Source organism: Lissotriton vulgaris, chromosome 2_1 (assembly GCF_964263255.1).
Source record: "Lissotriton vulgaris chromosome 2_1, aLisVul1.2, whole genome shotgun sequence".
NCBI classification, from domain to species: domain Eukaryota; kingdom Metazoa; phylum Chordata; class Amphibia; order Caudata; family Salamandridae; genus Lissotriton; species Lissotriton vulgaris.
Window position 1 is genome coordinate 745,648,062 of NC_141687.1, and position 24,116 is coordinate 745,672,177.

Sequence of the window (24,116 nt, forward strand, 5' to 3'; positions counted from 1 at the left end):
CTTTTGCATATTTCGCCCTAAGTGGGAAGGGTATGCCCAGACGTGGGTCCCATGCTCACTACACCACTGGATTCAAGCTAATCCTGGCTAATGAAGGGTGATGCCCTGAAACCGGTCCCAGGATGCTTCTTTCCGGTCCAGGAAGGACCTGGCTTAGCAGTTTGGGATGGACTATTCCCACAGGAACAACGTCAAGACTGATTTGCATATGGCTGGGTCCATTAATGTTTCTTTTGCAACTGTTTATGTTGTTACATGTCATAGTCAGTCAATCACTCCAGGGCCTGCACCCAACTCCTCACCGCATATGTCAATAGACATCATACTGTATGTTACAAAAAAATTGAAATTCACTAAAAAAGCAAAGGTCAAAGTGACATATTTAGGAAATATTGATAATATCTTACTTTACATTAAAAAAACTTACAAATTCACTTGAAAAAATAAAGGTTATTGGTATGGTATAGTTAGGTAAAAATGTCAGTTAAAACATGCCATTTTACACACAAAGAAACCACTGAAATTCACCAGTTATAGTTATCTCAAGTAACGTTAACTTGTACCCCAAAGTAACTTTAAATCACACCGACACCATGCATTGCTAACTACCTTCCATATTACATCACACATGACATGTTCTATTACATCATTGATAACATGATTGCTACATCTGAAATTACATAATTGATGGCAACATAGTACATGGCAGGGTGCAAGTGCTTAGAGCTGCAGACAATGCACAGCCATGGCTGGCCATGCACAAAAGGGGCTGCTGTTGCAGAAGTAGGATTTAGTTATGTTAAAAGTATTTGTTAAGCGCACGTACACCAACGGTTTCACAGCACTGAGAAATAAGGGGGAGGCGGCATCGACAGGACAGTTAGCTTACTTGTATTCCTGGGAGAAAAGCATGGTCTTGAGTTGTCTTCTGAACTGGGTCTCTGAAGTCGTAGACCTCAGTACCGCAGGAAGCAAGTTCCAGAATTGTGGGGCCAAGACTGAGAATCTAAGTCCTCCATGTTTTTTGCGTTTAAAAGCGGGAGTAGTAAGCAGGTTCAGATGAGAAGAGCCCAATTCTCTAAGAGGGATATAACTCTGAATCCTTGAGGAGATGAAAGCTGAGCTGTTTCCCGCCAGGGCTTTAACCCCTTGCGTGTAGGGCGTATTCCCCGTCTGTGCTGACTCCGCCTTGCGCGGGCGGAGTCATGACGGAACGGTTCCGTCATCAGCACAGCTCAACCGATGCTGATGACGGAACCGTTCTGTCATCAGCATGGAAGGGGTTAAAGATGGTACAACCCAGCTTAAAGGCACAGCGTTTGGCCACCAGGAGCCAGTGGAGACTCTTCATCAGACGACTGACATGATGGTGTCTGGGTTGACGAAAGATTAGCCTGGCCGCTTGGTTTTGCACCAACTTTAAGAGGTGAAGTTGATATGCAGGAATGCCAACATATAGGGAGCGGGCATAATCAATTTGGGAGATTACCAAAGCTAAGGTGACTAGAGTAAAGGCCTCAGTGGTTAGTTGTGGATTCTACGCAGGTGGAAAAAACAAGTAGAGACCACTGAGCGATCTGGGCTTGCATGGACAGATCGTGGCTGATTATAACCACTAAGCATTTTATAGAGCCTGCCCAGCAGTGGAGGCCAGAAATGAATGTTCCACGGGGTGGCAGTTCCACCTGTGAGAATCTGCTCAGTTTTTTCGGGGTTTAATTTCAAATGGCTGGCGTACAACCATTCGCTGATAAAGCTCATGGTAGATTTAAAGTTGGATATCGACTATAGAAAAGTTGTCCTTGGACTTATTAGCCGAGTTCATATTTTTTGAGGAGAAATAAGCTGCTTTGGTCTGAATAATAGAGTTTTTATATTCTTTTAGCTGGGGTACATAGCTGGACTTTTTTTCTAGAGAATAATCCTGTCTCCACCTACGTTCAGCTTGCCTTAAGGCAAGTTTTCTTTAGTTTCAGGTCATCGGAGAACCAGCGTTGTGCAGCGTGGGGGCGCTCAAGCTTGATTTTTTTGGAAGGGGGCGATGCAGTCGCTGGCAGATTCCAGCCACTGCTTGAGGCTCATTGCCTGGTTGCAGAGGGACTCCTGTTCTGCAGGCATTGTGGCCTTTAATACTGTACAGAACTAGCCAATGTTGGCCCGATTACAGTTTCTAGCCAGGTGATTTCCCCCCTGGGAAGGTTTGGTTAGGGGAGCACAGGCCATGATAAATGTAATAAGGTGACGGTCTGACCATGTACATGGGGAAATTAGTAGCTTTGAGATATCCAGGTTGGATGTCCAGACCTGGTCCAAGATGTGCCCTTTAATATGGGTAGCAGCGTTCACATGCTGGATACAGTTCATTCCTGAGAGGAGATCTGTTAGTTCGATGGTACCAGCACTCTCCTGTGTGTCATTCAGCCAATAGTTAAAGTCTCCAATTATAATAATTCTGGCATGGTTGATGACTACCTCGGAGATCATTTCGCCAAGTAGTGGGGGAAATTAAGGCATGTGGTAGGGGGGGACGATAGAATAAGGCACAAATAAAGTCCTGAAATTATTTGAATTTCAAAATGAGGCTATCGACCGAAGGTATGCCTGTAATCCCAAGTTTTTGGTGGATGATGGCAGCAACCCCTCCCCCAGCCCTGCCTGAGGGCCAATTAGCCTGAAGGATATAGTAGTCGTTGGGAACTGCTGCCAGAATATCAGGAACAGACTCTGCTGTAAGCCATGTTTCAGACCGAAGTAGGATATTGGGTTTGTCAGTCTATAAGCTGGAAAATCTCTAGCTGATCTTTCACCATTGAACGGGTATTTAAGTAGCTTGCGAGTCCCCCCACTTAATGTTGCTCGGGTGGTGGAGTCAGACAGGCCTTTTTCCACAGCAGGGGACTCCCGGCAGTAAGGTTGATCAGAGAGCTCTGGATAGGAGTCCTTGTGATTAAGTATCCCTGCCTTACCAGCTATAGACCGGATACCGGCATTAATAGGCCAATTACCTTGCAACTGTTTCATCTCGGATGCTGAGTAGGTTAAAAACTGGGCATAGTGTATGGCCCCTAGCCCCGGCCAGCCGCGGAAGGGTGCACACGGGCTTGCCTTTGGCACACCTTTGGCGCGCAGGCTGCTGAGGGGAAAGGCATGCTAGATATATAGTCTGAGGGCGTTAGAGTGCTAACCTTCAGCTTCGCCCTAAACAGCCTCCAGCTGCCTGACACCGGGACTCTGACACGCCAGCAGCCTCCACAACAAGCAAGAAAACCCAGTGGTGGACCGGGATGCAGGCGTCAGGCCCAGAAGAGGAACAAAGTGCAGGTAGAAGCAGCGTTCGACATTTCAGCTTTAAAAATACAATGCAAAGTATAAGAAATCATTTTTAAAAGTTCCTAGCAATGGGTAGGCTCATAGTCTGCTCAAACCTTGCCTATACCTGTTCGCTACCTACTTTTCTCTATAGGTAATCATCTGTACTATGTCATTGCAGTACATACGTAGATGCTTACTGGCAGTGTAGGAATTGCGTAAATCTTTCCTTTCTTTCTTCTTTACTATTTAGGTTATTTGTTATTTAGGTTATTTTGCAGTATTGTGTTTATACTTATGTATGATCTGTGTATTTATTTGGTAAGAAAGCAACCAATAAAAACTTTTGAACACAAAAAAAAAGTTTGTTTTAAAACGAAATGCTAAAATCCGAGTGAGGGCTTAGTATTCAAGTGATATCATCGATTTCAGCAGCAGTAACTGACTTGTGACCATCAAAAGAAAAGAAAATTCAACGGAAAAGTACAGTTAAAAAACGAGGCTTTGGTTATCTTTAATCATAACACCTTAATGCAGGTTTAAGCTGTCCTAGTTTGAATTTTTATTGTTTATGGATTTAAGAGGTATTTTATTTTCTCAGTGGGTTCCAAACCTTTCTACTGTTGAAAAAAGGATGCTTTTTACAGTGATTTTATAAAGCACATTTAATTTCAAGGAGAAGTAATGCAGGGTATGTAGAGTCTTCCCCTTGGCAGTGTGTCCAATAAAGGTATTTTAGACTGTTTTAAGCATAGAAAGTCTGAGTATTGTACTCTCTCCCACCATCATATCTTGTCATACTCTCTCACATCGCATTATCTCTCACACTCACTCTGTCAGGACTCTATCTGTTTTTCAGTACTATTGACTAGTGTGCTATATTCACATGTTTTAATAAACAAATTACTGGACACGTTGGTGGTCATTACCTTTCCCCCTACTGAATATTATGACTTTGTAGGGGTGGCCAACTCTGCAAAGCATAGTATCTTGTTAAACCTTTACAATTTTGAATTACACTAAATTAATTGTAGCACTTCATGCTAAGGTACCTGAAACTTGATGGTTTAATCAAGCTCACCAATCCTTTTCTGCACCCTCTACTTGACGCCACTAAGGTGGTGCTGCTGTTGTATGGACATTCATAGCTGCCAAGTGTCCCCATGGCAAATGTTTCACTTTAAGTCAGTCCTAATATTTCAACTGACATCGCATTTTATTATGGGACTTAAACCTTTGCTGCTAACACTGTAACTATGGGCTCAAGTCACCAGCAGTTGGAAAAAGCAGGATTAGGTGACGGTATCAGACATAAAGATGGGACACTTTGCAGCTGTGATTTTTCTGGTAGGTAGAAAGTCCAGTGTCATGTTTTCACCACTATTCCATGTGCATGGTGAGAGCACTAATTTCACAGGCACTTGTCTTTACACCTTGCACAAAACGATTAATGCCTGGTGTGTTTGTCAAATGCAAAAACCAGAGTTGATGGACAGAATGCAGAACAATGTCATACATTCACCCCAGTACAGAGATCTGGGCCTAAATCCATCGTTTTTTTGCCCTCCACACCACCCCAGTTCAGACATGGCCATATGCAAATCAGTCTGACCCTGTGCCTCATGGAAACAGTCCAGCCCGGACTGCTAAGTCATGCCTTCCCTGGACCGGAAACAAGCTTCCGAAGACCGGTTTCTGGCATTCCAGCCGTCTTTAGCCCGGCTTGCTTGAATCCAGTGGTGTGGAGTGCATGGGACTCACGTCTAAGCATACCCATCCCATTTGGGGTGACAAATGCAAAAATCACAGTTGATGGACAGAATGCAGAACAATGTCATACATTCACCCCAGTACAGAGATCTGGGCCTAAATCCATCGGTATTTTTTGCACTCCACACCACCCCAGTTCAGACATGGCCATATGCAAATCAGTCTGACCCTGTGCCTCATGGGAACAGTCCAGCCCGAACTGCCAAGCCATGCCTTCCCTGGACCGTAAACAAGCTTCCGAGGACCGGTTTCTGGCATTCCAGCTGTCTTCAGCCCGGCTTGCTTGAATCCAGTGGTGTGGAGTGCATGGGACTCACGTCTGAGCATACCCATCCCACTCGGGGTGACAAATGCAACAAGCACTGGCGTTGCCAATAGGTCTCGCAGTAGGACAGTTGGAGCTATTACAATTGCAAATAACAATGCCTTTTATTTTTGTTTTCATTTTAAAAACATAAAGGGCTTTGTCATTTACAAAACCAATAGCTCCAACTTTCCTACTGCGAGACCTATTGTGCACTGCACAGTGTGGGTGAAAGTGGCACTGCGTGTGTGTGAGTGGCTTTGAGTGAGTTGCGTTGCGTGGGTGAGTGGCGTTGCATGTGTGAGTGGCGTTGAGTGTGTGAGTTGCGTTGCGTGGGTGAGTTGCGTTGCGTGGGTGAGTGGCATTGCATGGGTGAGAGTGGCGTTGCGTGTGTGAGAGTGGCGTTGCGTGTGTGAGAGTGGGCTTGCGTGGGTGTGAGTGGTGTTGTGTGTCTGAAAGTGGTGCTGCGTGGGTAAAGGTGGCACTGCGTGGGTAAAAGTGGCACTGCGTGGGTGTGAGTGGCGTTTCGTGGGTGAGTGGCGTTGGCATATCCTATTAGTCACTTCATCGTTGTACACTGTAACTTTTAACGCCTAATAATAAGTAGATACAACTAACAACTACTGTTTTGCTGTAAAACACCATAAAAATATATTAAAAAAAATAAAAATAAATATAAAACTAACAAGGGCTGCATTGCTAGCCCGTTTGCGAGGCAGTCGTCTTTCCTCTCTTTGCGAGCTTGCCCTTCCGGTTCATTGTGCCCTTGGTGAGGGGGGGAGGGGCGGCGCTGTCCACGCGGGAGATGGAACCTGAAAGCCACTGAGACAGCAGCGCTATAATGTTTCATAAAAGAAGGCCACATGAATCACCCCTGGGGAGCCGGAGTGGGAACGGGATGAGGTCAGCGCAAAACAGGCCTTTTAACTTTGAACATTGAACCTCGAATTGTATCCGTGCAAAAGCTAGTCTGCCAGAACGTGAAGCTGTGACTGTGTCCCTTTATCTTTTGTTTTTGAGGAGATTCTCAGATGTTTGGTTTAAAGAGTTTCTTTCTGAACGTTGTTATGTTGCTGTAAAACACCATAAAAATATATTTAAAAAAATAAAAATAAATATAAAACTAACAAGGGCTGCATTGCTAGCCCGTTTGCGAGGCAGTCGTCTTTCCTCTCTTTGCGAGCTTGCCCTTCCGGTTCATTGTGCCCTTGGTGAGGGGGAGAGGGGCGGCGCTGTCCGCGCGGGAGACGGAACCTGAAAGCCACTGAGACAGCAGCGCTATAATGTTTCATAAAAGAAGGCCACATGAATCACCCCTGGTGAGCCGGAGTGGGAACGGGATGAGTTCAGCGCACAACAGGCCTTTTAACTTTGAACATTGAACCTCGAATTGTATCCGTGCAAAAGCTAGTCTGCCAGAACGTGCAGCTGTGACTGTGTCCCTTTATCTTTTGTTTTTGAGGAGGTTCTCAGATGTTTGGTTTAAAGAGTTTCTTTCTGAACGTTGTTATGTTGGACTACATGTGAATGGGAGGCGAAGTACAATGGTGTGCAATCATTTATTAAAAAATATCGCAAGTAAGAATTTTGCTTTTGTGTAGGGCGAAGGTAATGTCATATGGCATTGTTTGAATAGCACAGAATGAAAACAAGGCTGTGGTTGGGGGGAGAGAGAGGGGAGGTGCTGGTGTGGGAGGAGTGCTGATAGGGCAAGGCTGTGTTTGCGAAGCAAAGAAAATGGAAGTAAACCAGACGGCAAAAATATGTTAAATGTTTAAATGGTGAATTGTAAACATTTGGATATGTCCACATTTCTGTGGAAACAAGAGCGCCCCGTTGTTTCTACATGCAGAGTCTTGCCGTGCATGCCTGTCACGTAGTCCTGGAGCTAAAAAAACCCGCACCTACCACGCACACCTCTTTATTGTATAGAAAAAAAATGGCGTATTGCAAGCAATCACTGGAAATACAATGCCTTGATGTTTGTTTCCAATGTCTCGCACATATTGCAAACGCGCACAATCGGGAATATTTATGCAAATGCATCTGCATACTTTTATATAGTAAATGCATACGTCTTGGAGGGAGTGGGGTGTAGGAGGGAGTGGGGTGTAGGAGAGAGTGGACGACAGATATACATTGATGGACGACATATATACATTGAGGATATGCAGGGTGAGAGAAGGGAGCAGGAGAAAGAAAATATAGAGAAAGAGAATGCGAGGCAAGAAAGGAGACAGCTAGAGAAGGGTAGAAGGGAAAAGTAACAAGAGTAGGGTTGCGAAGGAAAGAGCATGGAGAAGGAAAGTCAGGAGGCAAGAGAGGGAGGGAAATGAAGAAAGAGTGGGAAAAGAAAGAGATGAGGCGCGAGAAAGAGGGATAAACTCAAGAAAAAACGTGGGAGTGCGAGAGATAGCGAGGACAACCAGAGAGAGGTCGTGGGAGGCGATGGAGAAACTGAAAGTGAATGAGCGAGAGAAGCGCAGAATCACCGAGAAAATAGAAAGTGGTAGAGGGCAGACCGCCAGCCAGTCAGCTCGGATGCCTCTTCAGAAGGTAGCTTGGGAGTTCTGCGTGCGAATTTCAAGGGATTTCCCCTTCATAAGCAAAGAAAATGGAAGTAAACCAGACGGCAAGGCTGTGTTTGCGGGGAGAGAGAGGGGAGGTGCTGGTGTGGGAGGAGTGCTGATAGGGCAAGGCTGTGTTTGCGAAGCAAATAAAATGGAAGTAAACCAGACGGCAAGGCTGTGTTTGCGGGGAGAGAGAGGGGAGGTGCTGGTGTGGGAGGGGGGAGGTGCTGGTGTGGGAGGAGTGCTGCTAGGGCAAGGCTGTGATTGCGGGGAGAGAGAGGGGATGTGCTGGTGTGGGAGGGGGGAGGTGCTGGTGTGGGAGGAGTGCTGCTAGGGCAAGGCTGTGATTGCGGGGAGAGAGAGGGGAGGTGCTGGTGTGGGAGGGGGGAGGTGCTGGTGTGGGAGGAGTGCTGCTAGGGGAGGAGAAGCCCTGGCCGTGAATGCGCGTGCATGTTTACGTGAAGTGCAAGAAAACCGCGGGGCTGAAAGCCCTTGGTTTGAAGAGCATTTTGCCGACTTGAATTCTCCCCATTTCCCATTCCTGCGGAATGGTAAAGGCGAGACCTAAAAACCACAGTTGATGGACAGAATGCAGAACAATGTCATACATTCACCCCAGTACAGAGATCTGGGCCTTAATCCATCGTGTCTTTTTGCACTCCACACCACCCCAGTTCAGACATGGCCATATGCAAATCAGTCTGACCCTGTGCCTCATGGGAACAGTCCAGCCCGAACTGCCAAGCCATACCTTCCCTCGACCGGAAACAAGCTTCCGAGGACCGGTTTCTGGCATTCCAGCCATCTTCAGCCCGGCTTGCTTGAATCCAGTGGTGTCAAGCTATCCTGGCTGAAGACGGCTGATAGCCAGAAACCGGTCCTAGGATGCTTGATTCCGGTCCAGAAAAGACATGGCTTGGCAGTTCGGGCTGGACTGTTCCCATGAGGCACAGGGTCAAGGCTGATTTGCATATGGCCATGTCTAAACTGGGGTGGTGTGGAGTGCAAAAAAACGATGGATTTAGGCCCAGATCGCTGTACTGGGGTGAATGTATGACATTGTTCTGCATTCTGTCCATCAACTGTTGTTTTGCATTTTGTCACCCCGAGTGGGATGGGTATGCTCAGACGTGAGTCCCATGCTCTCCACACCACTGTAGTCAAGCTATCCTGGCTGAAGACGGCTGATAGCCAGAAACCGGTCCTAGGATGCTTGATTCCGGTCCAGGAAAGACATGGCTTGGCAGTTCGGGCTGGACTGTTCCGATGAGGCACAGGGTCAAAGCTGATTTGCATATGGCCATGTCAAACTGGGGTGGTGTGGAGTGCAAATAAACGATGGATTTAGGCCCAGATCTCTGTACTGGGTTGAATGTATGACATTGTTCTGCATTCTGTCCATCAACTGTTGTTTTGCATGTTGCGAAATCCCAGCATTTAACACTTCCGCAGACATCTTTTGAAGTGTTTTTTCCGGTGATTTCCAACAGTGTATGCAATCTAGGCTGGGTTTGCATGTACATGATGAGAGAGTCCTAGTGTGTTGTTGTGCACGAGGTCAAAATGGTTGTGTGGTAGATTTGGGGGACATATCAAATGTTATTATACATATAGTATTTTTGAAGTGTAATAACATACCAATGTAATTGCTATATTATTAGTAAGTTGAATTGTTGTATATTTTTACTAATGAAAATTGTAAACCTGTTTTTATTTTTTTGTACATTCAGAAAAACTGAAAAAGAAAAATATGAATAACTCAAGAAGTATAATAAAGAGATAAATATTTTATGTGTATAAATATGATATGTTAATAGGCAGTTTTTTTTCTAATTGTGGCACGTATACTATATTCTAGAGCACAATAGTATAAATAAATATTTCAAACTTCCTTTGTGTCCATTTCATATCTTATTTTGGACGAGTATAAGTGTGTGAGCGAAAAGGAGGTCCTGTCACCGCAATCCCTAAGATGGTCGGGAGTGTAGCATTCTGGGGTGTCAGTTCATTTGTTCCTCTTGTTGTGAGTAGAAGGGCAAGTGAGACACTATAGCTAGGCGGACTAGGGCTCATGGTATTGAGGTGGTATGGTGAGTCATTCCCTACCTACTGATGTTCTATGGTCCCAAGCATAGTTCTGTTCCTGAGCAGAATTCCTGCAATACAACTACAACGCTGTAGATGAGCTTTACTTCTAAAGGATTAACGATTGGGCTCCCTGCAAGCAACAGGTTAAAAAAGCTCACCTGAATCCCCACTACCAAGAGTCCCCTGCCTGGAGTGTGTCAAGTGGACTTTTGAGGGTTTTTGTCCAGGTGCATTGTGGGAATTGTGGTCTCAACTTTTCAAGGAGCATCTTGGAGCTTTTTGTTTTGGGCCATTTGGATCCTCAAGAGGAACTTCAGGAAGAAGTTCCAGAAGTTTGGAAAAGTTAGGAGCAATGTTAGAAAAAAGCTCCATAAGGTGACCGGCTCAAAAGCTAAAAAACAAGTCAGCCACCTTCAACCACGACCTTGTCCAGATTCCAGGTTCGTCCCACTGAAGAGCTCAGGAGGTCTGACTTCCAGAGTTTGACCGGGAGCTCCTTGAAAGTTAAACCAGCTAACCTTCTCTGAATCCAGATGAAGGGTGTTGAGGGAACTTGGAAGATAAGCTCCAGAAAAGTTTCTATGTGCGGAAGTAAAATTTTGACTGAGGCCTCTCACTTAGGGTATCTAAGCAGGGCTCTATCGCGGTCGGCCAGAAACTTTGACTTTGTCTGGATCAAGCGTGACCTGATGTCCCAGAGTGGCACTATACGTTTCTAAGTGCTAGGAAGTGTTAAACTTGTAAAAAGTCATATCACCAGTTCCCTACATTGGATTTTTGTTGTTTTAGTATGATTTAAGTATAAAACTATTTCCTACTTTTGGTGTGGGATTTTATTGTGTGTTGTGTCTTAATTATTTACTAAATTGGTGTTTTTAAATGCTTTACATGCCTGTCTGTTAAGTTAAGCCTGACTGCTCGCAGCCAAGCTATAAAAGGGTTTGAGTATGGGAATAATTTATTGAGGACTATACTGGAACCTAACCGAGGCTGGTGCCCTTATTGCCAGTGGTAGATGCATATTTACCACTACTGATAATCTACTTTCCAACAAATCTGGAATAAGGTCGGAAAAAGCAGGAAAAATGTTAAATTCTGTTGGGGAATCCATTACGGAATCATGTGGCCAATACTTTTTGGCCAAGAGAATATCATATCCATATGTTAAGCCTTCCCAAATGTGAACATTAATATTCCTAGATATGTCCCCTTCAATCTTAGTTGTAGTTCGTATAAACATTGTGGGATACTTACCCTAGTTTCTAGTGTCTCCACCTGGATATATTCACTCAGTACATTCCCAGCAGACAGTCCATCAAGTTCCGGCTAACTAGTGTGACCTCTGCCATCCAGCATGGTCACTGCCCATTCCATGCTAAGAAGCAGTGTCCTCAATATCCATGGCAAGATTGACCATAAGGCGAGCTGCCTAACTCTTTCTGAATTGAGGTTTGGATGTTTTGGGTTTGTCTTTGTGTTTAAAGATGTAGTCAGGTGAGCTATCTGAGGCCTTATTCGGTTTCACGTGCTCCTCAAATCTGCACTCAGTCCGCCTACCTCTCTCTCAACGTTTTTTGGATGACTCCTGAAAGGAGCGAGACAAACATATATCAGTATCCTTATACATGTCAGGCGGCCTTATGCTATCACTGTTAAGCAGGTCATATATAGCATTTCTCAGTGTCTTCCTGTGGAGGAGACCCACCCTGAAATATAGTTTTGTCTTTGTTTTTCTTATTATTCAACTTTTTCCTGGTGGAAGACTCAGGTACTTGCTTAGAGTTGTCCTTTTTAGAAATGCTCTTTAGTTGTGCTTTACCAGATCTGACTCCCAAAGGTTCTCTACCCAGGGTAGCATAGGTTTCTTTGATAAATTTAAGCAATTTGCGCTCCTGTTGTCCCAAAGTCAAACCCCAAAGATGCTGGTGTGTAGCCAATGCTGCGGCTCCCCCTTTTATGTTACTTAATATAATGGCAGAAACTGCTGCAAAATCGGGCATTAGTTTCATCCCCAGGTAATGCCCCATAATCATTCTGCATCGGTTTAAGCACTTCTAGCAAAAAATCTAATGAAGGGTTACTATGTGTTCGTGTATATACTGCAGCAAAGACTGTACCCTATGTGGTGCAGGCTTCCACAGGGAAGCCATCCTCATCTGCAAGCAAATTATTACTATTCTGTGTTTTTCCTGTTGTCCCGTCTGGAGACACACCACTTCAAGCTGACTTGTTTTTTGTGCAATCCAGAACAGACTCTCCTCTCATCTGGTGGGAATCTTACCCTTACTGCATTTAGTGTTTGTGGGCTAATGCCCGGGGTTGCCAATTGTGGTTGTACAGACTGAGCAGTCCATGCAGGGTTGAGTGTCAATGTTCGCATACCGAACTGTGTCAAACATCTGTATATTGTCACTAAGTGTTTGTATAATCTCTGCAATTGTCAGTGCTTAATTTGTGCCGGTGCTTTCCGGTGCTTAGCACCGGCACTTAATTGACAGGGCCGGGTCTACGCATCTCGCCCGTGCGTCATTGATGTCATTGATGGTTCTTAAAATTGTATTTACCGCTGTGTACTCAGCGTGTCAATTCACACTGCACAACACAACAGTGAGTGTGCGTGCGCTTGCTGGAAGCTGCCTGGTGGGCGAGCGCGGGACCAGTGCACTGGCAGCAGTACTGTCTGTCACTAACCCTGGCACACACATTGATTTATTGGGGCGCGGGTGCTAGGGGCGGGCTGGATTTAGGTTCCGAGTGTTCTGATGGGTAGGGGACGTTGTACGTGCAGCGCGCTCAGAATTTGTCACGTGACCACCCGCGCCACCGCCGCCATGCTCCAGCATAACCCACCGCAGCCGCAGCCCACTGCTAACCAGGACAGGTTCTGGTATTGGGTTGATAGAACAAATTGCAGCAGCAGTGCACCAGGCCGCCTAATCTAAAATCTTCACTGAGACGCCCGCCCACCACGAGTAAAAAGGTAGGAGATTGCAAGGGGCGAGGCAGCTCCATCCATACTGATTATGTCCGATGCCGAATCCGATGCAAATGCTGCAAATTAAATGCAATTAAAATTCATATTCACTTAAGGCCCACCGGCTGTAGCTTAGCGAACCGATATAGTTGTGCTCTTTCTGGCGCCGCACTGAGTACTGTACTGCGCTGCTGCCTGCGGGTTAACTTAAGAAGACTAGTAAAAGTTTTAAGCCCTACTGTTGCTGCCCTAGCCTACCCGCCCAGCCGCTCGACTGTGACGTACTTGACCAAACATGGTGGCTGGTGGCCTGGTGCGCGCAGCCGATCCCGATGGTAATGGTGGTTTCACTTTATTTCTCTCAGGTGCGGTGTGGCGGCGTTGTCGCTCGCAACGGATAATCAGTGTGTGTGAAATTGAAACATGCAGTCATCATATGTTCATTATTGCTGGAGACGTGGTCCTGCCCCTTATCTCTGTAAAATTGGAAGTCTTCTGTGGACACCTTGTGCGTCGCTGCGCGGCTTTAAGAGGGTTTTATGAGCGCGGCAAATTGCAGTCGGTAGTTACGGTGCTGCGCTTGCACGACAATGAATTAACATTCCCAGTTATGGACATGCTGTGTACATCCTCTGCAGTGTTGCACGCACATGTGATGATAACTTTTCTGAGCTTTGTCTAGATTGGGCCGAACAAAAGCGGACACTAAAAAGAAATCCGGGGTCACGTCTGACGCGCCTTTTGATCTTGTAACGATGAGTGATGTGAAGCTGTAGTGTCGTGAGCCCTTGGCGCAGATGGGAGGCTCTCGGGGCCAGGGCCATGGACGTGTGAGGACGCGCTGCGAGGCCTGCGTGGCTGCAGGCGGGGTGAACAGCAGGCAGGCAGCGCAGCCCCATCTCAGGATGAGTGATATGTGCGCAGGGAGCGGAGGGGGGGGGGGGGGGATGGCTTGTGCTGGAAGGATGTCGGCTGTCCTTTGCTTGTAGTCCTCCGGATGGAAGTACGGTTGAGGAGCGCCTCAAACCCACCACAGCCTTTAGCTTCACTCGGTTTAAATGGGCGGGAACGGAGTACCTTCATGTATTACTTTATATTGATTCCCGCGGGACTGGGTTCAGCAGGGGTGGGGGGTGGGGGGGGGAATGGGGGCTGGGGCTGAGGGCTCATTGTTCTTGTGTACTCTCTCTCAGCACCTGCTTTTAGAACTGACGGTGCTGCTGGGACACGTCCCACTTAATGCCCTGAGCATAAAACATGCCCCCCGCATGACCTGCAGCACAGAGGGTCTTTAATCCTCCAGGGGGCCACCATTTAGCCTAAAGCCAATAAATATACTTAAGAAATGGAGACTCATTGACCCCTGATCACATTCTGCAGGGAGTGCCATTATTTTGCGATAGCCACTGACCCCAATAGAAGCCTCCACTAGCCTCTGCTTGAAGTTGTCCCCCTAAACGGCTGGGCATTCTGTTCACAGGGAATTCACAGCTTTGAACTACCTGTGTCAGACTCAGTGCTCGGTGCTTCCAGAGAAGCTGCTTCACATTAGTGACAAATATGTAGGAAATGAAAGCCATTAACCGTCAGTAATTTCGACTTTTGTACTTGTTAACGAGTTTATGAAATGCTGTTTACATCTCAAAGTGGGCGAATCTCGGACTCAAAGATCCTGCATGTATAGTGTGACTTAGTGGCTAGAATTGTTTTACAATTGCTCGCACAACGTGCACTTTTTTTGATGGGTTTACTCTTCCTGTTACAGCCCAGTGAAAGAGATAGTAACGGCCCTGCTCTCTGAGTAACGGTAACCCCAGCCCGGGCAACACTCTGAGGGCAGGGAGAGACATCACCAGTCACACTGAGGCTGCAGACGCAGAGTGCGCCCCGTGCCCGGCCCCGGTAGTAGGCGGGGGAGGGGGGGGGGGGCACGCAACATTACTGAGGCCACAGAATGGGCAACACTTGGTGGGAGCAGGGGAGCGGGGGCAGAGGGAGGGACAGAACAAACAATCACACAACTAGTGCCTCACAGCCTTGGGGGGGGGGGGGGGGGGGGCGCAGACTAAGGGCGACTCGCTGTCAGTGGTAGTGGCTGTGGTGCCCAAGCAGTCGAATGCATCAGCACCTGGAGGCCTGCAGGCAGTCCTCTTCAGTGCACTGAAGGGCAGGCAGGACACGCAGCTCAGCTGCCTCCTACCCGTGACCACCCAGCATCAAAAGGAACATATGGGCATATGTCTGTGCGTGTGCCACCACCACAGGGTGTAAAGACTTACAGTGTGTAAGTGAAGACACAGCCTCTAGAGAGACTACATCAAGGACGGGTTACCAAAAAATGGACTATTTTAATATATTTATCATTTGACCGAGCGAGCGAAGGGACCTCGGAGGGGTGCAGCACTGCAGCAGGCTCCATGGGGTCTGAAGGAGAAGAGAGGCAGAGACTAGAGAGGTTCTTATAGCAGACAATGCTTCAACAAAAGAGGCAGCATGGGGCTTTGTGGAGAGAGGTTCCTACAACAGGGACAGTTTCGAGAGGGAGCAGCTATACCTAGGGGGTGTAGACAGGTCACAGGTGTTCTGAGTTTAACAGCAGTGCTGTGGGAGGCGACAGGCTGGGGCTATGGAAAGATGCTCCGTCCTATGCCAGCTATATTCAGGGGGCCAGCAATATTCAGGGCCAGGAGGGACATCTGTCTTTTCACAGTGCCAGTTGAGGAGGTGGGCGGATCTAATATAGGAAGTGGGTGGGGCCAATTGAGGAAGGGGTGGGGCCATATAAAAGTAGGTGTGGCCTCTGACAAAGATTTGAGCACCTGCACTTCAAATTTTACAAATTAAGCACTGGCAATTGTGCTGCTGATAAATTGTCAACATTAGGGTGCGGTGTGTATGCGGCTTGCGGCTTGGACTGACCATGGTGCTCCCTCATTGCTAAGGGGGTCTACTCTAAATACTTGAGTTGTGTGCGGTAAGGCGCCAACAAACTCATTTCTTTGTTTTTGGTATCTTAAAGGTATTTCTATTTCTTCATTTGGTGTGTAGTTATTTGGAACTTCATCTCGTTTGTATTTGTGACGTAGCCCTATTGTGTTGTATGCTGCCAAGAATTTAACCTATGTATAGAACACTTATGGGCAATATGCTGTGTGACCCTCAACCACAAAGGTAACATCTCCACCTGTAAATGTGAGACCATGTTGTAATAGCTTATGAGTAACCTAATGTCTACAGTTCTCAGCAATGTTAAGTGCTGCTATGTCTTCTGTGTGCCATATTTTGAAATGGAATTCAGAGAGGGTAACACAATGGGAATAATCCTTTTGAAAGTTCAAGCTTGAACAAACTATTGTCAATTTTTTAAATTTCAAAAAGCTTTATTCGATTTTTTACAATCATAAAAGCATATACAACCAGCAATACATCAGGATTACAGGTTAAAACAGATGTCTGGCATGAATTCATATAAAACCCAATAAAAAAGAGAAGATTTTAGATCAATAAAACCACAGGTACATTATATATGTACAATATAAAAAATAGTTAAATCAAATCAAGGACAAAGTGCAATTTGGCGCACCCTCAAGATCCAAGCCCAGCCTAGGAATTTCGCCATAGCCAGTGCAATCGGTAGCGATGTATCTGTGCGCAAAATTTGATCAGCCTCCACCGCTGCCCTGGTACCCAGAAGCTTACAGATAGGTAACAACCAAGCCCGCCGTGGGGCAGCATAGACATCACAAACCCAGAGAATATGTGCCGTTGTCTCATTATTAGCAGTGCATCCTGGGCACCCAGCTGGGGTATGTGGTGACCATTTCAAGGTGAAAGATCTTACAGGGAGGGACCCCACCCTGAACTGGAAGTACAATTTGCGATCCATAGGTTTCGTGATTGCATCCCAAAATAATTCCATCCTAGGGACCAGTTTATGGGCCATAAAGCGGCTAGTAAGGGAAGAAGGCTCTTGTTGTCTTGCATTATTCAGTGAAAACAGTTCCCAGTACTTAGCATTTAACAAAGATTTAGATGGAAAAATTGAGTTTGCAGACAGTCCTCGCTCCCCTAAAAGAAGTCGGACTGGCTTGAGCCATTTAATTTGATGTAACGTGCTGACTTAATGATATCTAGGAAACCCTGGCCATAGCCAACAAGTTTGGGATGGGCCAAAATCTCCTCTAATAGAGGAGTGGATGCAATTTGGCAATAGCAGCAATGGATTTCTTACCTAGATCTAACAACAATGGACACATAGGAGAGCTCTGGGGAAGTCCGGTTATATTTCTTAGAAACCTGTTCTCTACTGAGGTAAGAGCTACAAGGTTCTCACAGTCCCAACTATAGTCAATACATAGGAGTTACCTAGTCATCTGAGGAGGATAGTCCCTACCACCATGAATATCTCTGGTTAGGTAGTGTGTAGGGGTCTCTGGGTATGCACAAGAGAACTGCTCAGGCAAACCACTAAATAAGAACCCAATCTACCAATGTTGTCAGCAACATCTCAGAGTCTCACTCCAGCTGTTTCCTGTTTACCCTCTGCAAGGAGGGATGTCCAACTTGTGACCAAGATGGGGGCCTACAGACCTTGCCTTCATGTAATGGAGACTTAGATCATCAAGTAGGGAATTCTTGGCTGAACATCCGATTCAGGCAAGTAGGTTAGGGAACACAAAGTGGGAATACACTATACCCAGTACCTATATACCAGCATATATACACTGTTTTAGCACAATGGTGGAAAACATTCATTCTTTTCTTTTCCCGGTCCTTACATTGCTAATCACTTTTATCTGCTTCTGTCTATTAATCATTGCAGCGCATATATTTAACACAAGAATCACAATGGTTCAATAATATTAAAAACGCCCCATTATGTATTTCTTGTGTATCTCTGAGAGAGCACGAGTTACTGAGCACAAATGTTCTAGATCTGGTATGGCATCCACCTTTCAGTAGGAACTGTTTGTTTGTTAGACCGCATAAACATTGGGGTGGTGCCAGACTGATTCTGTGCATCCCCTCAGAATATGTAGGTCTACAGACCTGCAAGCTCACAGTGCCACCATAAGTGCCCCTAAACCTGTTGAGGTAACAAATGGTTTAGGCAACCTCAGAACATGACAACCCTGACTACCCAGGGAATCGTGGTAACAGATCTAGAACCTTATTCAGATCATCAGCAGAGCAGATAATACAATGAACCTAGCAAACAAACCAAGACATCACAGAGAGCTGTAACTGCTGATGAGAAGATGGATAAACTAGACATCATTCTTGCGGGCAAAGTCGCTATTAAAGAAGCCTTAGAACAGAAAACTGACATGTTGGTGATAGACTTGGATCACCGACACAATATTGAAACCAAACATATATTATACAGAAATATTTTGTCTAAAATATCGATCAGAAAGTATTATTTTTCTAGACATATAAAGGTAAGTACAAAAATAATTAAAATAAAATATTGTTTTACGCTAATTTCGAAACAAATATACACACTAATATACTCAATATTTTAAAATGTAACATTAATATAATGTAAAATAAATATGTTTAAGTAATATTTAAACATATATATAAATACAAATTTATTTAAACAAACACACACATATATAAATATGTATATCTATATACATATAGATATACTATAAAACCATACCAAAAATATTAATTATAATCTATATTTGAATGTTCTAGTGTTTTTTAAATATACCAATATAACAACACTATATATATATATATTTTCTTTTTCTTTTTATTTACATATATATATTTGCATATGCTTATAAAAAGAATTAATACATTTAACAAACTGCAAAAAAGTAGAATATCTGTAATTTAACTATCCATAACACAGTAAACAATATATAAAAATAGATTTTACTAAAAAGTTTACAAATTACAAACATTTAAATACATAAAAATATAAAATTAAACACATAAACACATAATTATAATAATTATGTAAACAGTACTAAAAAAACGATTAAAATCCAAAATAATAAATATACTATTCTGCCTCCTCTGTGTGCAACAGTAGAGAAAGGATTGGGCTCAGGATGGGTACAATTTACTATTCCCACAACAGTAGGGAAAGCATTGGACTCAGGAGGGGTTACATTTACTATTCCCACGCCTGTAGGTGCAACAGTTGGGAAAACGTTGGACTCAGGAAAGGTTGAATGAACTATTCCCACTCTAGTGTGTGCAACAGTAGGGAAAGATTTAGACTCAGGAGGGGTTACATTTACTATTCCCACTCCAGTGTGTGCAACAGTAGGGAAAGTGTATGACTGAGGAGGAATTAAATTAACTTTTCCCACTTCAGTAGGTGCAACAGAGGTAAAGAGATGGACTCAGGAAAGGTTATATTAACTATTCCAACACCATTCAATGCAGTGTGGTGGATTGGAAATGCTTCGATTGGGGTGAGTGGTTTGAATTGGACATGGTTGGATTGGTCTGGGGTGGATTGGATTAAATGGGACAGATTAGTGTGAGGTGAGGTGGAATGGGTTGGTGTGGATTGGAGGGGGGTGTATTGCTGGTGTATTGGACAATTATTTGTTATAGCATCCTTTCAGAAATGACATATAAGAAAGCAACAATGTCACTTTGCAATATGATAATCCTAATTTTTCAAGAACAGTGACCACGAGCAAAAGCAATGGAAAGCATGAGTGTAAAGTGAGAAAAGAAGACTTGGAAAAATAAAAAAAAGTTAACAATAGAAAATAAATCTTTGCAATTTTGTTTGTCCTGCTGGGCATGTTTTTGCCAGTCATACGTGTTCTGTTTGCAGGGCACTAAAAGTGACACAGAGCAAACTAGTACCTCAAACACAGGGGGAACAACAGACGGGCATTGATTAGGTTGAATCAATCAGTGCTTGGTCCCTGCTCCACAAAGATATTTGGGAATGATGTTAGACCTGCCTTACACGTCTGTAATGAAGAGTGCCATGCAAGCAAATAAATGGTAAACAACATGCTGGCTCCATGCCCTTTTTGTTAACAACAGTGTCCTGCAAGCAAGACGCATTCGCTAGCGTATGCTCTCACAGGCTTGACCCTAAAAAAAGACCCAAGAGTGAAGCTTAACATCAGATCAGAAATAGAAAGTGTGCTGAGAGTACTGCGGCCCCACTGCAACCAATCACCCCACAACACAACACGTGATTCTACATCAATGCCATACCCACCTTTCTCTCCTACCCATTGAATAAACTGTCTCTTGTGCCTGTAGTGTCATGCTGGACACGTTCTAGTGCCTCAGCAGGCATATGTATTGTCAGACAATTCCTGGTATGTGGTGGAAACAGCAGAGCTGCCCAAAAACCAGTGCCTAAGTGGTTGGTGGGGGCAGTATGCCTGCAAGTCATGCGACACGAGGGGACACAATTAGAGGGCCCTCTCTCTCTACCTGCAAGTAAGCTGACCGGTACTACAATTGGAGTTCGGGCAGCTGCCCGGCATTGCATCTCCCTACTTGATGGAGATAAGAGCCTCCATGCAATGATACTGCTGGCCTCACCAACCACTATCCTGCACACCTACAAGCCCTATAATAGCCACTCTATGTACCGCTGGGATGGCCAACAAGCAAGAGCCGAACAGGTGAGCGCAGTGCCACTTAGCGGTGGTTTGCTGCACCGCACAGTGGCGGGTGAGCAGCTCCGGGTGACGTGAATGTTGCTGCCCCAAACGGGCAAACCTCAGGGTAAACGAGCGACCTTGCTGCCCTGCAGGATGCTCACAGTGCCCACTCATACCTCATCGGAATGCCTGCACCAGCGAGGGTGACCTCCCTTTTGCATGTGAGAGCTGCATGGCCCAAAACTTCAAACTTCAACGCCAGGACACGCGGAGGGGCGGGCGTGCCCTGGCGGCCGCTAGCCGACTCGGCTCCCGGTCCACGCATGGTCTTGGTGCTGAAAGGAGCGGCTGCGGACATCTAGAAGCGCCGCAAACCAAGCCCACCAGTGTGCAAAGATGTGAGGCACCAGCGGAGGTCATTTCTACAATTTGACCGCCGTGGGAATATCCCATTTGGAATTGCTATTGCGGAGGGGGTAGACACTGCAGAACAAAATGGCGGCGTAAATCCTGCGGCGATGGGAACCTTCCCCGACAACGCGGATGCAGACCCCCCCATGTGAGGAGAGGAACAACGTTCAAGGTAGCGCTTGGATTGGGGGCATTAGCGGCGACAAGCGTAGCTTTCTAACTCAGCTTAATGCTTCATACCCAGCCTATGCCTGACCTCAACATGGCGGCCGCTCTTCTCAAAATGGCGGCAATCTCCAACATTCCCGACTTGAGCTCTGGAGCCACCCGCTGTTTCCGCGTCGGAGGACCCATCAAACACAGCAATTAGCACTTCCTCACCTACAAACCCCATGACGCTGGCACATGTTTGCAAATGGCCTGATTGCTTGAGGCTCTGCCCTCCGGTGGCACCAGGGGCAACGGCCGGCGGGGGCCCGAGCTCAGAGCAGCAGCCATGGAGCCTCGGTTGGGGACCTGCCCACCTTCCGACCCCGGAGACACCGCCTGCGTCTGGAGCAGGTGAGGGTGAGCAGGCACTGCAACACGAAGCTCCATGGAAGATGCACGGCCTTCCACCCGGGGCACCTTTCTTCCCTCATGAAACTCTGTTGATTGCTCTGATGAGAGGCCTCCTCCTCCTCCTTACCTTTAAACTTTGTTTTTGACTTTGCTGCGTCCCGTTCTGCGAACAGCTGCCTTGGCGCCTGTGGTCTTTCTTCCCTGACCCCTGGTCTTCGGTTCGAACTCCTCTGCCCCAGCTCCACATGGACGATGAGGCTGTGATTTTGCTGCGGACTGCCTTTCTCCCCCCCCCGGTCTTGCTGGCTATGGCAGCCCTCTTCCTGGACTTTCGGACTTGGACCTTTGTGCTCCCCGCCATTTTCTTTTTATGACTTGCATCTTCTACCTTTCTCCTCCAACACTTTAGCAATCTCTGACCTCCCCCTCTGTCCTAGCGACCTTTCTATTGTCTCTCCTGTTGCCTCTGACATACTCCTTGCTTTTACTTTTCCTTCTGTCCTGCCTGCCATTTTGCTGCTGTTCTCAGGCGTTTTTCTCTGGTCCCCGGCCTGTCTTCTTGTCCATTCCTTTGTCTTTTACCCTTTTCACTAGTTTCTCCCTTGTTGTTCCTCAAATGTTTCTTCCCTTTTCTGCTTTGCCTTCTCTCCTTACCCTTGATTCCCTCCCGCCCTTCCTTTGTGTTGTGACCACGTCCCACCTACGACCCCACTTAACGGAACTCTGCCTGAGGGAATCTACAATGTGTATATTTATGTATATTGGGATAACTCTAATCACTAGTATAAGCAGTAGACCTTTGTACCATCCACCGTTCCTTTGTGACTCTTAGAGTATATCCAGTCATATCCCTTCCCTTTGTATATAGAGAACTCTAATCACTAGTATATGCAGTAGACCTTTGTACTATCTACCATTCCTATGTGACTCTTAGAGTATATCCATTCGTATGCCTTCCCTATGTATATAGAGATAACTCTAATCGCTAGTATATGCAGTAGACCTTTATACTATCTACCATTCCTATGTGACTCTTAGAGTATATCCACTTGTATCTCCTCCTTGTGTGACTTTACATCTTTTACATTTGCAATTTTTTCTGTGTGTATCCTTTTTGTAACGCATGTAATCCTAAGTCCTTATTTTTTTCAACTGGTGCTTATGTAAACCGCTCTGACACCTTCGGGTAAAGTACGCGCTATAGAAAATCGCATAAATAAAATAAAGAAAGAAAGAAAGAAAGAAAGAAAGATTGCCACAGCCTGAAAAGAACAGCACTGCAGTGCTACCTCGTGCACCTGAACACAGAACACAGCCTGCACATAGAAACCCCCAAATGAACATTCCTGCAGTGCGCAAAGCCATCTTGCTGTCTAGTGAGCATTTGTTATGGCTGTCTTTTTGCTAGCTCTCTGGAGAAGGAGAATGATAGAGAGTGACTCCAGCCTATCACCCCCATAGCATAGGGATTAGGCCGATAGACAGGGACCCTGTCTTATAGATATAAGGGCATTTTCGTGCCATTTCCCTTAGAGTAAGGCTTATGAATTTAAGTGAGGGGTTAGATATATAAGTATTAGTCATGATTTACTCATTTGCTAACATGCCGATCTGTTTCTCATGGAGCTATGCATATTATGGGCTCCGTAGGCCTTAAGCGAGACAGACTCCATTTTGCTTTCTGCCTGGTAGCTCGAGAAGGCTTTCTAGGTTAAGAGTGATGTTTTAGTTTTAAGCTGTTGTTCGCTTGGAGAGAACCGGTTCAGGCTGACCCTTATCGAAGGAATGTATTTTTCTCCACTCCGAAGACACAACTTCAGGCCGGCCGGCTGGGAAAGTGTCCTTGGTACGGGGAGGTACAAGAATTTGGTGGGCGGCAGGTTACTGGCCGTGAATTTCCATGAAGGAACGGGCTTTGATATTAGCGAAGGTGTTAGTCTTTCAGTCAGTTAGTCCGTAGGCAGCATCTAGCCGTTAGCATCTCTGCCATTATTCATTTTCATGGTGGACAAGTCGCCATCTTTGAAGTCGGAGAAAGATTTAAGACCGAAACTCTCTGAAGATAGACTGAACGAGAAGTGGCGCGGAGCGCACTAATACAGAGAGAAAGAGAGACGGTAGCTAATAAACAGCAAGGTTCCGAGGTCCTGAGGGAGAGCAGACGAGATTGAGCCTAGCAGTGCAGACGTGTACTTGTGACGGCTGAGGGTGACTGCAAGGCGAGCCAGGACCCAGAGACGAGACAGGAGCCTAGATGACTGCCGAGTCCCGATTTCCCATTAACCAGGTGAAGTCCGACCAATTCTTATAGTATGTGCACCCTAACCTTTATCTTTTATTTCCTTTGCAAATGTAATGCTGCATAGTAATGTGATTTATGTTTATTGTTAATAAATATCCTAATTCATATAGAATTAACGTGTACCTGGTGCTTGTGTTCGATCTTGGTAAATGGCACTTCTAGTTGGGCATTGTTTAGGCGAACGGATGAGAAATCCCGATCAGACGAATAGTAACCAAATAAAGAG